Below are 17,109 nucleotides of genomic sequence, written 5' to 3' on the forward strand. Positions count from 1 at the left end.
ATTGAAACTGCTAAAATCAAACCGAGTGTTAAACCAAACCGAAACCGAATTAATGTGGTTCGATTTGGTTTGATATATTTTCAAACCGGATTATTGTGGTTTAGTTTGGTTTTAAATTTGAAAACCAATTTGAAACCGAATCGAACTACTTTTTTAATAAATATATTAAAAACAATATATATAAGGGCTATTTTTAAATATTGAAAAATAAACCAAAATATTTATAAGATATAACAAAATTTTAGAATTATCAATGATAAATACTGATCGATACTGATAGACTTCTATCACCATAAGTGTCTATTAATATCACTGATAGAAGTTTATCTATCATTGATAGATTTAAAATTTTGTTATATTTTGTAAATATTTTCAACAGTTTTACCATTTGAAATAATTTCCCTATATATAATTAAAAACATGAAAAAACATAAAAAATTAAGAAAATGAAAACAAAAAAACTGTGAAACCGATATGAACTGAACCACTTGTAATTTAGAAAATATGAAAAGCATAAAACATTAAAAAGAAACAAAAAAACAAAGAAAATCGTGAAACCAGTCGATTTGATTTCAGAAAACACACTTCTTAAAATTTGCATTTTGATTAAATTTGAATTTCAAATCGAATCAAACCGTGAACACTCCTGTCGGTTAGGCCAAATCCAACCATATTTAAGATGAAAGTTGATCAAACTCTGATTCAACTTGACAAATATGAGTGTAATGACGCCATATGGTTCCTTCCAAAGAAGGGTTTTCTCGGGAAGAGATCTGTCAAAGCAAACTTGTGTGCCCTTTTGTTTTGCTTGAATTCAGGTGCATTGCATCCGCATCATATCCCACGCACAGCCCGAACATCGTGTGACGATCAACAAGCCGCCCCCAACCCATAACCGTTTCGGTTTTGACTCTGACGTTGCTATACAAAATTTTTAAATCTTAGCTCCATTACGTAAACATCTTTTTTATTAAATATTTTAGTATTTAATCTTTTCGGTACTTTTTTAGCATTTCTTTTATAATTTGTAAAACTATATCCAAATCCGTATTTTTTTTCATGAAAAATTTAAATTAATTTTAAAAGACTAATTTAAGAATTATTTGAAAGTATGATATGAAATGGAAGATGTATTAACCTGATTATAGAAATTCAAAGGAGGAAAAAACATCCTTTTAGAAAACTAAATTAGAAATTTCTGTTAATGTCTTATAAATTTGGTGGGGGAATTAAAAACTTGTATCATCTCGTTTGGTTGACATTTTAAATATTCTGTTGTGTAAGTTTATTATTAACCAACTGATGAGAGACTAACCTAAGAAAAGTTTAAATACAAGCTTTTTAACAATACCAACTAAATTGAAAAAGTACTTCAATACTAAAGACTAAATATAGATACTTAGTCTAAAAAAGAGAGAGATCTCTTTATTATTAGTTGACATTTTTTTTTAACAAATCAGGGGTTCCCGAATAACACACAAAAAAATCCACTTCCAAAGATCAACCTCTTTCAAATCAGTAATGCAACGTATGTTTAAAAGTTAAATTCTCTTTCAGGTAGGTCCTAAAAGGAGAAGGAAGACTGAAATGTCAACCATGCATCTATTATTGAATTTACTGACCCAATACAATGCCCTATTTTTGGAACGTCCATTGTCAAGTTATTGAATGGGTAAGTCGTCAATTCGTAAAACAGGCTATATAAGGTAAATCTTTATCTGTTAGGATCCTGGTGTGCATTTTACTGGAGGTTTCTATTGTCTCAACCTATTATTGTTTAATTCCTATTGAAGTATATACTTGCCGAGTGGGTGTAGGGTGGACGATTTCAAAGAAAACCCCCGTTCATCAGTGATTTTGAAATGGTTAAAATCACTTTTGACATTTTCAAAATTACTCCGAAACATGTTTTTAATAATTTAAAATCAATTTTGATGAAATGAAAATTGCATTCAAAAGTATAAAATTAAATTTTAAATTAATTTTAAGTGATTGAAAGCGTGTCTTGGAGTAATTTTGAACATAACAAAATGATTTTAACCACTTCATTAGACCCGAACAATAACTTGACAATGGGTTACTTCATATCAAGAAATTTTTGAAAAGTAAGAATATTTTTTTAATTTGTTTTGCACTGTCCACTACAATAGTGGAAAACAAAAAAAAGGTCACATCTCAATGAAAAATAACTTAGCTATATAAATTCTTTTGTTTTACTGTCCATACAGTCAATAAAAACTTAATATGTGACAGGAAAATTTGAATTGTTTTTGTTTTTATTTTTAGTATATGAATAAGGGTGCATGCGATTAAATAAACTATACCAATCATCGACCCATATCCGTCGGGCATGCGAGTTTTATAATCCAACAAGAAATCGATTTTCATTTTATTGTTCTCTGTTTATAGCTTGCTTGTAGGAGAGATGAGGGGGGAAAAGTCTACAATGACGGACAAAACAAAGCACTCATCATTCTTGTTTTGAAAATAAACTAGTGGCAAAATATCTAAATGGTGATTTGATAAGCATTTCGTATTTTGATTTTTTTTTCTCTCTTTTTTGTAATTGATTTGGTGAAAATTTTCTTTTCAAATCATTTGTCAATTTTATTTTGGAAATTGTGATGTGTGACAGGTAGTTGAATATTATTTTATACTTAAAAATGTTATTTATTGCCTCCCAATTTTAAGTATTCTTTGTTTCCATTCTTTGGTTTAAAATTTTTTTTGGTTAAAACAAAATTCTTCTTAAGTTTATTCTATTTTAGTTCATGTATTTTTATTTATTTAATTTTAGTCTCTATATTTTTTTATAAAACTTAAAAATAGTCCATGTTATAAAATGGTTGTTAACAATTAGATGAGTTGACAGAACAAAAATAATAAACAATTAGATAAGTTGGTAAGTTGGATTAAGAATTAACTAGTTGGGTTGAGTTGGGTTGGGTTAAAATCAATGGTAAAAATATTAATTTAGGATTTTAAATCTCAACCAAAAAAAAAAAAAAAAAGAAAGAAAAGGGAAACACACGTTGAAGAGGAGCCAAATCTGGAGTTCATGGATTGATCCTTGTTGAAGTATGAGTTATTCGAAATCATTCTTCATCGTCCCTCTTTCCATTGAAGGTATATGCCATGTGTTTTAGAATCCAAGTTTGGAGATTCCTTCCTCTTAAAAGTAATATGCTAATTGATATAAAAGCTGAGCTTTAAATTTAGGTCGATCAAAATGTTTAGCAACAGATTCTACCCATATAGGGACTTCTTCAGTAAATAAACTGTTGGGGTTGATGCCCTAAATCTCATGGGTCATGTAGTTTGTAATTGTATTGTACAAACAATTTTATTTATTTAATAAAACATGAGATATTTTATTCGACATTTAGTAGCATCACCCTATAAACCAATAAACTAACATTCAAGGTTATCTTCAGTAACTTAAACATGTATGTAGAGACATACAGGTGGATCATATTTAAATGATAACCTAAATGGTCTGTAGTAGATAGATAAGACCGGGTGCCTTATCCTGGTGATAATATGAATACAACTCACTTTGTGGATGTTACAATTGTTGTAAAATGCTATAAATGATCTGATCTTGATCATTCATGTAGAGACATGTGAGTGGGGGTATTCTATATAAAAGAGTTTGTATAAAACCGGACCATGAAATAAATAGTCCCATTATATAACACCATTAATAATAGAGACTTACATTTCACGAGGATGATCATAACTAACATGACCTGAATTTTGAGTGAGTTGTGAACTCTTACCTATGAAGGCTATCCTTTGATTTGTATGAGTGAGAGTGGCCAGATCGCCGACTCAACAAGCCTACCATTTTAAGGATTTGTCTGATTGGGAAACTGGGAACACAACTACACAAGAAGGAATTCACTTCTTCCTCAACATCAGAGTAAGTAGATAAATTGTTCCCTTAACGGTTGATTACGGGGCAGCACCACACCCTTTCTTGACCCAAGAGGGGTTTGGTCATAGTTGGACTATGACTTATTGTTCATTAGAGGGATCCGTGATACTTAAGAAGTTAGATGTAATTATAGGGTTAAAACGGTAATTTTGGCCCAGCTGTACTTACGAGCAATTTATGAATAGTCATTGCACTGTTGACTGGTTTTATCCAATGGACATAGAAATATATCTGTAGTGCAAGGAGTGCAGCTGCCGTTCTTAAAGGAACCTGTGAAGGCCCTGAGCGAAAATATGGATCGTCCCAATTCTAGTTTTCACAGAATTGAAAAATACAGAATAAAAATTATGCAAAATTACAGAATTATAGCATACCAAAAAATTGAGAGAAGGAAAAATTAGGGTTTCTAGGAAACCTTACCTTTGAAGAACTCACAGTCTTCACGAATTTCCTCTTCTCCTAATTTGGTCACGAACAATCCAAATGACCACCACCAATTGGAAACTTTTGTATTCTCTAGGTGAGAATTAAAAGAGTTGTGGACTCTTGAAATTATGGGAGAGAGGGAAGGATTGAGAGAAAAGGGGAATCTCTGGGAAATTACGGAGAACTCTACTTCTATGTATCTCTATGTAATTTTCTCTAGAAAAAGAAAACAACCAAAATCTCACACAACTTCCCACTGATTATGAGCGTTGAGACCAGGGGTGGGTACTTCCCTCCCTAAAATTCAAAATTGAAATTGAAATTAATTAATAATAAATAAATAAATTTTAATTGATTGATTATATATATAATATATATATATATATATATATATATTATATATATATATATATACATATAGTTTAATATTGTATCATATACAATATAAACTATAGTTTTAATTCTCTCATCAATGGTATTTAATATAAAACCTATTTATAATAAATTTAATTATATGAATCCAATTCACATAATTAATATTTGAATCATATTCAAATATTTATTTCCTCTCAAATAAAATTTATATTATAATGTATTAAATATGTTATAGTAATTATGTCACATATAATTAATTCTCTCATTTAATTTGAACGATTCAAATTAATCCAAAATTGATTCTCATTAAATTCCTGTTGAGCTACAAAGAAGACCTCATGGACCTGTAGATTGAAACTCCAATGGTACTTGAATAATTAGTTAAACTCTTTTAATTAAATGATGTTGTATTATAATGTATTAAACACGTTATATTAATTATATCACATATAATTAAATTAAATTAATTATATCACATATAATTAATTCTCTCATTTAATTGAACAATTCAAATTAATCCAAAATTGATTCTCATTAAATCCCTGTTGAGCTACAGAACAGACCTTATGGACCTATAGATTGAAGCTCTAATGGTACTTGAATAATTAGATAAACTCTTTTAATTAAATTATTTAATATCCATTAACTGTTGGGCACTTCATTAAAGATCGACAACTGCACTCTTTGCACTATAGATATATTTTTCTGTCCATTGGATATAACCAGTCAATAGTGCGATGACCCTTCACAAATTGCTTATAAATACAGCTAGGCCAAATTACGTTTTTCCCTTGTAGTTAGATCTAACTCTTTAAGTACTACTGATCCTTCTAATGAACAATAAGTCATAGTCTAACTATGACCAAACCTCTCTCGGGCTAAGAAAGGGCGTGACGCTACATTTTCAAGCCCCAGAATCAACCCTTAAGAGAGCAATTTATCTACTTACCTTGGCGCCGGGGAAGGAGTGAATTCCGTCGTGTGTAGCTGTGTTCCCAACTCTCAATCAGACGAATTCCCAAAATGGTAGGCTTATTGTGTCAGCAATCTGGCGATTCTCACCCATACAAATCAAAGGACCACCTTCATAGTCAGGAGTTCACAACTCTCTCAGGATTCAGGTCATGTTACCCATGGTCATCCTAGTGAAATGTAAGTCTTTATTATGAACGTCGTTATATCAATCATTTTGTGGTTTGGTCTTATACAAACTCCTTTGCATAGAATACCCATGCTCACATGTCTCCATATGAATGATCAGGATCAGATCATTTGTAGCACTTTATAACAATTGTAACACCAACAAAGTAGGTCGTATTCGTAGTGTCACAAGGATAAGGTATCTAGCTTTATTCATCCACTACAGACCATTTAGGTTATCACTTAAACATGATCCACCTATATGTCTCTACATACATTTTTAAGCTACAGATAATCTTGAATATTAGTTTATTCGTTTGTGGGTTTAATGCTACTAAATATCATATAAAATATCTCACGTTTTATTCAATAAATACAAAGTTTGTACAAAACAATTACAAACTACATGACCCTACGAGATTTAGAGCATTAACTCCAACAGGTCTTTAGTGGAATGACTAACAATTAATGGATATTGAATAATTTAATTCAAGAAGTTTAATTAATTATTCAAGTACCATTGGAGCTTCAATCTACAGGTCCATAAGGTCCCCTTCGTAGCTCAATAAGGATTATTGAGAAATAATTTTGGATTAATTTGAATTGTTCAAATTAATTGAGGGAATTAATTATATGTGATATAATTAATATAATGTATTTGATACATTATAATATAAAGTTTATTTTCAGAGGAATTAAATATTTGAATGTGATTCAAATACTAATTATATGGATGAGATTCATATAATTAAATTTAGTATAAATGTGATTTATATTAAATGTCATGTATTATTGAGAAAAATAAAAACTATAGGTTATATTGTATTTGATACAATATAAAAACTATAGGTTGTGTGTATATTTGATATAACATATAGTTATATATACATATAATAAGTTATTTATTGTATATATATAATTATTATTTAAATTAAATTTACTTTAGTTTAAATTTAAATTCCAAAATTAAAGGGAGGGAGTTATAAAGTGAATAGAGGAAGTAGTTCATAGTAAGTGGGTGAAGAAAATGTGTGAACATATCCTACAGTCTCTTCCATTAGTTTGAACCGTGAGATTCTTATGTTGTGTCTGCTGTCATTTTTAAGCGGCATTAGCTAGCCATTTTTCAGCGACTAGCGGAACAACTCAAACTTCAGAAATGAATAGGGTTTCTTAGTTTCGTCTTCAACATTGTCTTCCAATTTGGGAGTTTGTTGATACCGTTTTATGAAATCTTAAAATGGAGGGTCAAACTTACAAGAATTACTAAGTGTTAGTAAGCTCTTAATCGAAAACGGTAACTAAATAACTAATGGAACAAAGAGTTATTCTGGAATTAGTATTTAGTCGAGAATGTCTTGCTTCAATGAAGGAATATTTGACTGCCCCTCGGTAACATCTATTCTGGCTCACTAAAGTATCATTGCAAATAAATAATGAAATTTGGGTAGTTATTACTTTTGCTAAAATGAATTTGGATTTACATGCAATTTTCTGATAGAATTTGTTTATGTTTCAGCATGTTGAATTCAATTATCCAACTTTTAGCTTCCGATAAATTTAACGGTGAGGGTTATTCGAACTAGAAATCAAATATCAATACAATACTAGTCGTGGATGATTTGAGGTTCGTTTTAACAGAGGAATGTTCTCCAGTTCCCAGCTCAATCGCAAACCGAAATGTTCGGGATGCATATGACAGGTAGGTCAGAAAAAATGAAAAAGTTTGAGCCTACATCTTAGCTAGCATATCTAATGTGTTAACTAAGAAGCATGAAGGCATGGTCACTGCTAAGGAGATCATAAAGATGTTACAAGCGATGTTTGAACAACCATTCTCATCTATATGACATGATGCTATTAAATACATTTACAATTTCCGAATGAAAGAGGGGACCTTTATAAGAGAATATGTCCTGGACATGATGGTCCAATTCCATATCGCTGAAGCAAACGGGTTGTCATAAACGAAAAGAGGCAAGTCAATTTCATCATGGAATCTCTTCCGAAGAGTTTCCTAACATTTTGAACAAATGTTGTGATGAATAAGATAGAATATAATCTAACTACTCTCTTGAATGAGCTTCAGACTTACCAATCTCTGATGAAAAATAAGAATTAGGAAGGGAAACAAATGTTGTTACCCAAAGAAAATTCAGAAGGGATCGACATTTGGGACGAAACCTTCTGATAAAAAGTTTGGACCTTCTAAGGATAAGAATATCCAAATGAAGAAGAAGGGAAAAGGGAAAAACAAAACTCCTGTAAAGAAAGGCAAGATAAAGGTTGCAAAAGGAAAATGTTTCCATTACAATGGGGATGAGTATTGGAAAAGAAATTGTCCTAAATATCTTGCTGAAAAGAAGGCTGAAAAGGCAAATCAAGATATACAGACTTTGATTTCCAAACTGATAAGAATTCTAAGAAATCCACATCAAGATCAATGTTCACTCTTAACAGAGGGGCAGTAGTCTGAAGGAGCACCAAGCAGGGGTGCATTGCTAACTCCACTATGGAGGTTGAGTACATACCGACTTGTGAAGCTGCTAAGGAAGTTGTGTGGCTCAGGAAGTTCCTGACTGATCTGAAAATGGTTCCAGATATGTCTAAGCTTATCACCCTTTATTGTGACAATAGTGGTGTTGTGGCTAATTCTCAAGAGCCTAGGAGTCACAAGCACGGAATACAGATAGAGTCGAAGTATCATTTTATTCAGAAGATTGTGCATCAAGGGGAGCTTCAGAGCACAACATTGTTGGTCTATTTACAAAGACCCTCACGGCTAAGGTGTTTGAGGGTCACCTACAGAGTATGGGTCTATAAGATAGGCCACATTCAGTCTAGGGCAAGTGGGAGATTTTGTACTGGGCGCGTATTATGCCCTAGTTTACTATTTTGTGTTCTTTTATATTAGTGTGACTTTTATGATGTACACCTTACTAGCTTTAAGACAAGTGAGAGATTGTTGGAGTTGATGCCCTAAATCTCGCGGATCTGTAGTTTGTAATTGTAATGTACAAATAATTTTATTTATTTAATAAAATATGAGATATTTTACTTAACACTTAATAGCATTAACCCACAAATCCATAAACTAACATCCAAGGTTATCTTCTGTAGCTTAAATGTGTATGTAGAGACATACAGGTTTATCATGTTTAAGTGATAACCTAAATGGTCTGTAGTAGATAGATAAGACCAGATACCTTATCTTGGTGACACTACGAATACAACCCACTTTGTAGATGTTATAATTGTTGTAAAGTGCTACAAATGATCTGATCTTGATCATTCATGTAAAGAATGTAAGTGAAGGTATTCTATACAAATGAGTTTGTATAAGATCAAACCACGAAATGACTAGTTTCATTATATAACACCCTTAATAATAGAGACTTACATTTCACTAGGATGACCATAGGTGAAATGACCTGAATCCTCAGTGAGTTATGAACTCCTGCCTATGAAGACAATCCTCTAATTATTATGGGTGAGCCAGATCACCGACTCAAATAACCTACCATTTTAGGAATTCATTTGATTAGGGAAATGGGAACACAACTACACAAGATGAAATTCACTCATTCCCTAATGTTTAGATAAGTAGATAAATTGCTCATTTAAGGGCTGATTTCGGGACTTGAAAAATTTGACGCCACACCCTCTCTTGGCATGAGAGGGGTTTGGTCATAATTGGACTATAACTTGTTATTCATTAGAGGGACCAGTGGTACATAAGGAGTTAGATGTAACTATAGAGGCAAAACAATAATTTTGATCCAGGTTTATTTACAAGCAATTTGTGAAGGGTTATTGTGCTATTGATTGGTTATATCCAACGAACATAAAAATATATTTGTAGTGCAAAGAGTGCAACTGTCAGTCTTTAATGGAGTGACTGACAATGACTGACAGTTAATGGATATTGAATAATTAATGAAACTATTAAAGGAGTATAATTAATTATTCAAGTACCATTGGAGCTTCAGTCTACAGGTCCATAAGGTCCCATTTGTAGCTCAATAGAGATTATTGAGAATTAATTTTTGATTAATTTGATTTGTTCAAATTAATTGAATGAATTAATTATATGTGATCTAATTAAATCACATTATGATATAAAGTTTATTTTGAGAGAAATTAAATATTGGAATGTGATTCAAAGATTAATTATATGGATGAGATTCATGTAATTAAATTTAGTATAAATGTGATTTATATTAAATGTCATGTATTATTGAGAGAAATAAAAACTATAGGTTATATTGTATTTGATACAATATAAAAATTATAAGCTATGTGTTATATTTGATATAACATATAGTTATATATACATATAATAAGTTACATATATAACTTATGTATACATATAATATATATATATATTATATTATTATTGAAATTAATTTTATTTTAATCTAAATTTAAATTACAAAATTAAAGGGAGAGAGTTACAACTCCCTCCCCTTAATTATCTCTCGATGAATCGTGGTTGGGGAAGTTTTTTTTTTTTGTAATGTAACATTCATCTTCTTCCCTACACTCTGAAAGTGATAGATAGTTATCTCTGTGATTTTGAAAAATAACACACAGAAGAAAATTCTTCTCTAAAAACTCTTTCATTCTTCCCAAAAGGAGACAGAGCCCACACTTCTTGTGATTCCCATCCCTTACAGAGAATACAGAGGAAACTCTTGTGGTGGTGGCCATTGTGGTTTCTTATTTGTGATTGATCATGAAGAAAAGGGATTACGTGAAGAACGATTCTTCAAGGGTAAGCACTTTCTAACCCTAATTCTTTTCATCTTGCATGTTGTAAATGAAGGACCCCTATGCAAGATCTTTGAACAGAAACGAATCGACCCAATTTTCCATATTTACAGAATATAGAATTTTTACAAAAGAAGAATAGAATTATGCATTTAAAACAGAATCCAGCATGCTCTTAACAAAACATATAATTAAAAATAGGGTTCATAACCCATACCTTTGAAAAACGATTCTTCAATGGAATCCCTTGAACCGAAGAACACCACCATGATAGCTACCTCGGTATTCTCTGGGTGAAATCCAAGAGAAGTGGGATCTGTCTATTTTGGTGAGGGAATGTAGAAAATTTGAGAGAACTCGAGCAAAGACAACACACACGGAACCCTTTTGTGTCTTTTTCTGGATTATGAAGGAAGAAGAATAACTCCAAAACTGCAGCCCACTAATGTGATGGAGAGAAAGAAGGGAGAGTTGTTCCTAAAAAATAATTTTCAAAAATAAATAAATAAAATAACTTAAATTAAATTAGTTTATTATATATATATATATATATATTCATATGATAACTACCTTATCATATAATATATATTAAACTATATGCTATATCAAATATAACATATAACCTATAGTTTTAATATTGTATCATATACAATATAACCTATAATTTCCTTATTGTATCATATACAATGGTAGGCTTGTTCAGTCGGTGATCTGGCCACTCTCACCCATACAAATCAAAGGACCACCTTCTTAGGCAAGAGTTCACAACTCACTCATGATTCAGTTCATGTTACCTATGGTCATCCTGGTGAAATGTAAGCCTCTATTATGAACGACGTAATATAATGAGACTAAACATTTCGTGGTTTGGTCTTATACAAATTCCTTTTTATAGAACATCCTCGCTCACATGTCTCCACATGAATGATCAAGATTAGATCATTTGTAGTACTTTACAATAATTGTAACACGTACAAAGCGAGCAGGATAAGGTATCCTACTTTATCCATCTACTACAGACCATTTAGGTTATCACTTAAACAGATCCACCTGTATGTTTCTACATACATGTTTAAGCTACAAGATAACCTTGGTTCTTAGTTTATTGGTTTATGGTTAATGCAACTCAAAATGAAATAAAACATCATATATTTTATTAAATAAATAAGTTGTTTCAATACAATTACAAACTATAGAACCCTATAGATTTAGGGCATCAACCCCAATAGTAAAATTATTTAATGTTGATGCATTTTTTTTTTTGTTCTATAAAATTTGCACTTTTGTGAAAATTGGGAATTGGGAATGATCCCCGCTTCCACTGTAGACCTTAGAGTTCCTTCACAAACTAGATTTTATGGCCCTTTGTTCTTGTAACCTTCAACCTGAGACATATAGATAGTCTCTTCCAGCTTCCAACTTTCCATGTAAGAAAGTTGTGGTTGTTGGGATTGGTCTCCTAATTCTCCTGGTAGTCTCGTAGTTTGTAAACACTTTGTGAACATATTGTTATTAATAAAATAAGTGCTATTTTATAAGCATTTACTCAATCCAATAAACCAAGACCCGTGCTTATTTTATGTAACTTAAGCATGTATGTGGAGACATACAAGTGGATCATGCCTTAAGTAATAACCTAAATGGTCTGTAGTATAAGGATAAAGGAGGGATACCTTATCCTAGTAACATTACGGATACAGCCCGCTTTGTAGATATTACAAGTGTTGTAAAATGTTACAAATGGTCTGATCCTGACCATTCATGTGGAGACATGCGAGCGAGGGTATCCTATACAAAGACTTTATATAAGACTAAACCACGAAATGATTAGTCTTTTTATATAACGCTGTTCATAATTGAGACTTACAATTCACTAGAATGACCATAGGTGACATGACCTTAATCTTGAGTGAGTTGGGAACTCCTGCTCATGAGAGTGGTCCTTTGATTTGTATGGGTGAGAGTGGTCAGATTGTCAACTCAAAAAGCCTACCTTTTTTAGGATTCATCTGATTGAGGACCTGGGAACTCAACTACACAAGACAGAATTCACTCCTTCCCCAAAGCAGGGGTAAGTAGATAAATTTCTCCCTTAAGGGCTAACTTCGAGTCTTGAACATAGTGGCTATACCCTATCTTGGGAAGAGAGGACTCAATCATAGTAGGACTATGACTTATTGTTCATTAGAGGAATTAATGGTACTTAAGGAGTTAGATATAACTATAGGGAGAAAATGGTAAATTGGCCCAACTATACTTACGAGCAATTTGTGAAGGGTCATCGTACTGTTGATTGGTTATATCCAATGGACACAAAAATATATCTGCAGTGCGAAGAGTGCAACTATCAGTCTTTATTGGAGTGACTAATAGTTAATGGATGGTAGATCTCGTGATTAAAGAGTTTAGTTAGTCATTCACATACCGTTGGAGCTTCAAGCTACAGGTCATAAGGTCCCCTTGGTAGCTCAATGGGTTCAAGTTGAGAATCAGATTTTGGGTTAGTTTGAAGTGTTCAAATTAACAAGAGAAAATTTAATTATATGTGATATAATTAAATTAATTAAATTATATGTTATATAATTGATTTGATGTATTAGATACATTAATTGGAGGATTTAATATAAATATGATTTATATTAAATACCATAACATAGAAAAAGAATTATGGTTTATATGTTTCATATGATAAAATATTAAAACTATAGGTTATAAATATAATATGATAAGTTGGTTATCATATTTATTTATAATATATTAATTATATGATAATTATTTAATCTTTTTTTTTAATAACCAACTTGAGTGGGAGGTTATACACGGTTATGGTAACTGTGAGATAAAAGGAAAATAATTTTCTAAAATCAAATGATTATTCATTTTGTGTCGTTTTGACAAAAGAATTAATTATCGAGTAAAAACGTTTTACTAAACGATGGTGTCTCACAACCTAAACGATCAAGTATCGAGTTTACTATACGATAGTTACTCGGTATTACATGATCAAGTAGTAAGTCTATATGATAGGCTTCTTCTTACTGAATGATCGAGTATCTAGTCTATACGATAGACTTCTTCCATCTTCTACTTACTCGATTATCTACTCGGTCGTCTACCTCCTTCATTCCTCTATCCAAAGTCACACAGAGCTCTCAACTCTTCGATTCTCACACTAAGAATACCAGGAGTTGAACTCGATTATGATCATTCCATTCGAGGTTTGAGGATCGATTTGAACTCGATTGTGATCGAGGTTCATCCAGCCATTCGTTGAGATGGGGTTTTGATCGTTGCGTTCAAGTTCGTGCTGTTGAACCAGTTGCTGAACGATCGAGGGATACTTGAAGAAAAGTTCTTCAAAGGTTTACATACTCTATCCCTTGTTTGTTCATTTATAAAAAGCATGCTATAATTTATAGTATATGCATAATCGTTTCTGTTTAGACTGTAATTGTTTGAGTTCTTTAACAATGAAATTTAGAACTATCTGCTTCCACTCACTGGATCTCTATATTTAGATTTCCATCAATGGTCACATCAAGTTGCTCTAGCTCTAGGTTTCTGCAGGCCACTATAGTTAGGAGTACTCTAATTGAAGTATGTTTCACCATAAGAGAGAAGATGTCATTGTAATCCAACTCTTCCCTTTGAGTGTACCCCCTAGCTACTAGTCTGGCCTTGAATTTAAATCCATCTTCATCTGCCTTCCCCAGCTTTTTCTTAAAGATCCATTTGCAAGACACCACTTTTTTTGGAGTTAAGTCCATGTCTCATTCTTATGTAAAGAACTCATTTCACTGTTCATTACCCTCACCCATTGTTTTCTTTCTTTGTTGTTGATCACTTCTTCATAACTTTTAGTTTCATCATTATTTAGGTCATCACAAAGGTTAGCAAAAGTAACATAATCATCTTCTCTGTACCTTTGTGATGGTGTTTTTTCTCTTCTAATTCTGACTTTTGTTAGAGTGTATTCTAGTAGGTTTTGAGATTGTGGTTCTTGAGTATTTGTTTATGTCCCTGTCTCTTCTTCTTTAAGTTGATCAAGGTGATCAATTTGAATAAGATTAGGAGGAGTTTGATGAAAATTAGAGAATTTCATCTTAAAATGGTCTTGAGTTACTATTTCATCATCAATTTCACTTGGTTTAGACTCTTTAGAGTTCATATAGGGTACTTCTTCTCTAAAGACAACATCTATGCTCACTACACTTCGATTAGATCTGAAGTCCCACAGCTTAAAACCCTTGGTGCCTTCTAGATAGCCAATGAACATAGATTTCATTGCCCTTGGTTGAACTTTCCCTTGACTGACATGGATATAGCCCATACAACCAAAAGGCTTTAGGAAATAAAGGTTAAGTGGATGCCCTGATCGAACTTCCTTCGGTGTTTTAAAATCAATAGTTGTACAAGGACTTCTATTGATTGTAAAACAAGTTGTAGCCACTGCCTCTGCCCAAGAGGATTCTTCCACTTTAGCTTCTGAAATCATGCATCTGACCTTTTCTAGAATAGTTTTGTTCATCCTCTCAACCTCTCCATTTTACTATAGCTTGTAGATCACTATTTTTTGTCTATTTATTCCATTCTCAAGACAAAAATTATTAAAATCATTGCCTAGGAACTCCAGTCCATTGTCTGTTCTCAGGTATTTTATTTTCTTATTTGATTGATTCTTAACAATATATTTCCAGCCTTTAAATTTTTCAAAATTTTGATCTTTAGATTTTAGCATAAACACTCAACCCTTTCTTGAGAAATCGTCTATTAAGGAAATAAAATACCTTGAGCCACTCCATGAAAGAATTTTTGTTAGCCCCCATAGGTCAGCATGTATGTAGATAAGAATTTCAGTGATAGAGTGAGTCCCTTTCATAACTTTATGCCTTTTTGACTTTCCAAACATACAATGTTCACAAAAATTCAGTCTGTTAGTACCCCTGGACTTAATCAACCCCTATCTCTAAAGTTCTAGAATACCTTTCTCACTTATGTATGAGAGCCTTTTGTTCCATAGATCAAACTCATCCATCTTGTTATTATGAACAATACAAGACTGAGCTGGCAGAGTGATATTCTTCACAAAATAAAGTCCATTAAACTTTATCCTAGTAAAAACAATCCTTCCTTCTTTTAAGATCTTCAAACTACCATTCCTTCCAACAAAAGAACATCCTTGATCATCAAGCATTCTTGTAGATATCAAGTTCCTTCTTTGCTGAGGAACATGTCTCACTTCCTTTAGAAGTATGTCCCTATTGTCTTGGAGCTTGAGTACCACTGAGCCTATTCCAATCACTTTACAACCATGATTATCTCCCATGAATATAGAATCACCATCTCATGATTTGTAGGAAACAAACCATGCTTTTGATCATGTCATATGATAGGTGTAGCCTGAATCCAACACCCAATCCTCCTTTCCTTCGTGGTCTTTTGCTTTCTCCTCAATGGTAACTAGGACTTCTATGAAGCTAAGTCCATCCTACCCAATAGAGACATCTCCCCTTCCATGCTTCTTGGGCTTCTTGAAGTCTTTTCTTTAGGGATTCTTCCTTCTCTCAGGGCAGTTTATCTTGAAATGTCCTTCCTTGTGATAAAAGAAGCATTTTAGGACATATTTATCCTTCTGAGACCTATGTCCTTTTTGAAACCTGTTTTTCCTTTCTATAAAAATGGTTTCTCTTTTGTAAATAAGGACTCAACATCTCCACTGCTCTTAGAATCAGTCTTCAACTCCAATTCTTTACTCTTCAATGTTGTGATCACATTGTCAACTGAAATAGAGCTCTACCATATTTCAAAGTTGCCTTCACATCTGTATTGCTCTCATGGAGAGAGTTTATTAAGATAGTAGCCTCATTGTCCTCCCCTAACTTGTCTTCTGTCTGAGTAAATTCAGTAGTGAGTTTCTTAAACTCATCAAGATTCGTATCCAAAGTTCTTGAAGCATTCATCTTGAAAGAAAACAGTCTCTCTTTGACATAAAGCTTGTTAGGTACATCCTTCTTCATATAAAGCTTCTTCAACTTCTCTCATACCTCATAAGTTGTGTTCTCGTTGATGACCTGCCTTAGCACACTATCTGAAATATTCAGAATCAATGCTCCATAAGCCACTTGCTGTATATTCTGTCTCTCCAGTTCAGTAAGAGTTTTAGGCAAAGATTTTGGATCATTAATGGCCCTTAAAGCCTTCTATCAAGCCAAAAAAGCTTGAATTCTCTTCATCCACAACTGAAAGTCCCCATTTCTTGTAAATTTCTCCACCTCATATCGAGCCAAAGTCATTCTTGTCTTTCTTGATGTTCTTAAAGTTCTTGGAGCTTTCTTGAAGGTCTAGCTCTTCTACTAGTTGTTAAAAGTAAAAGGCTAATTGATGTAAAAGCTGAACTTTAAATTTAGGCCCATTGAAACGTTCAGAAATCGATTCGATCTAAAATCAAAATTTAATGGTAG

The sequence above is a fragment of the Benincasa hispida genome, chromosome 5 (assembly GCF_027475165.1).
Source record: "Benincasa hispida cultivar pf3 chromosome 5, pf3_genome.v1.1, whole genome shotgun sequence".
NCBI classification, from domain to species: Eukaryota; Viridiplantae; Streptophyta; class Magnoliopsida; order Cucurbitales; family Cucurbitaceae; genus Benincasa; species Benincasa hispida.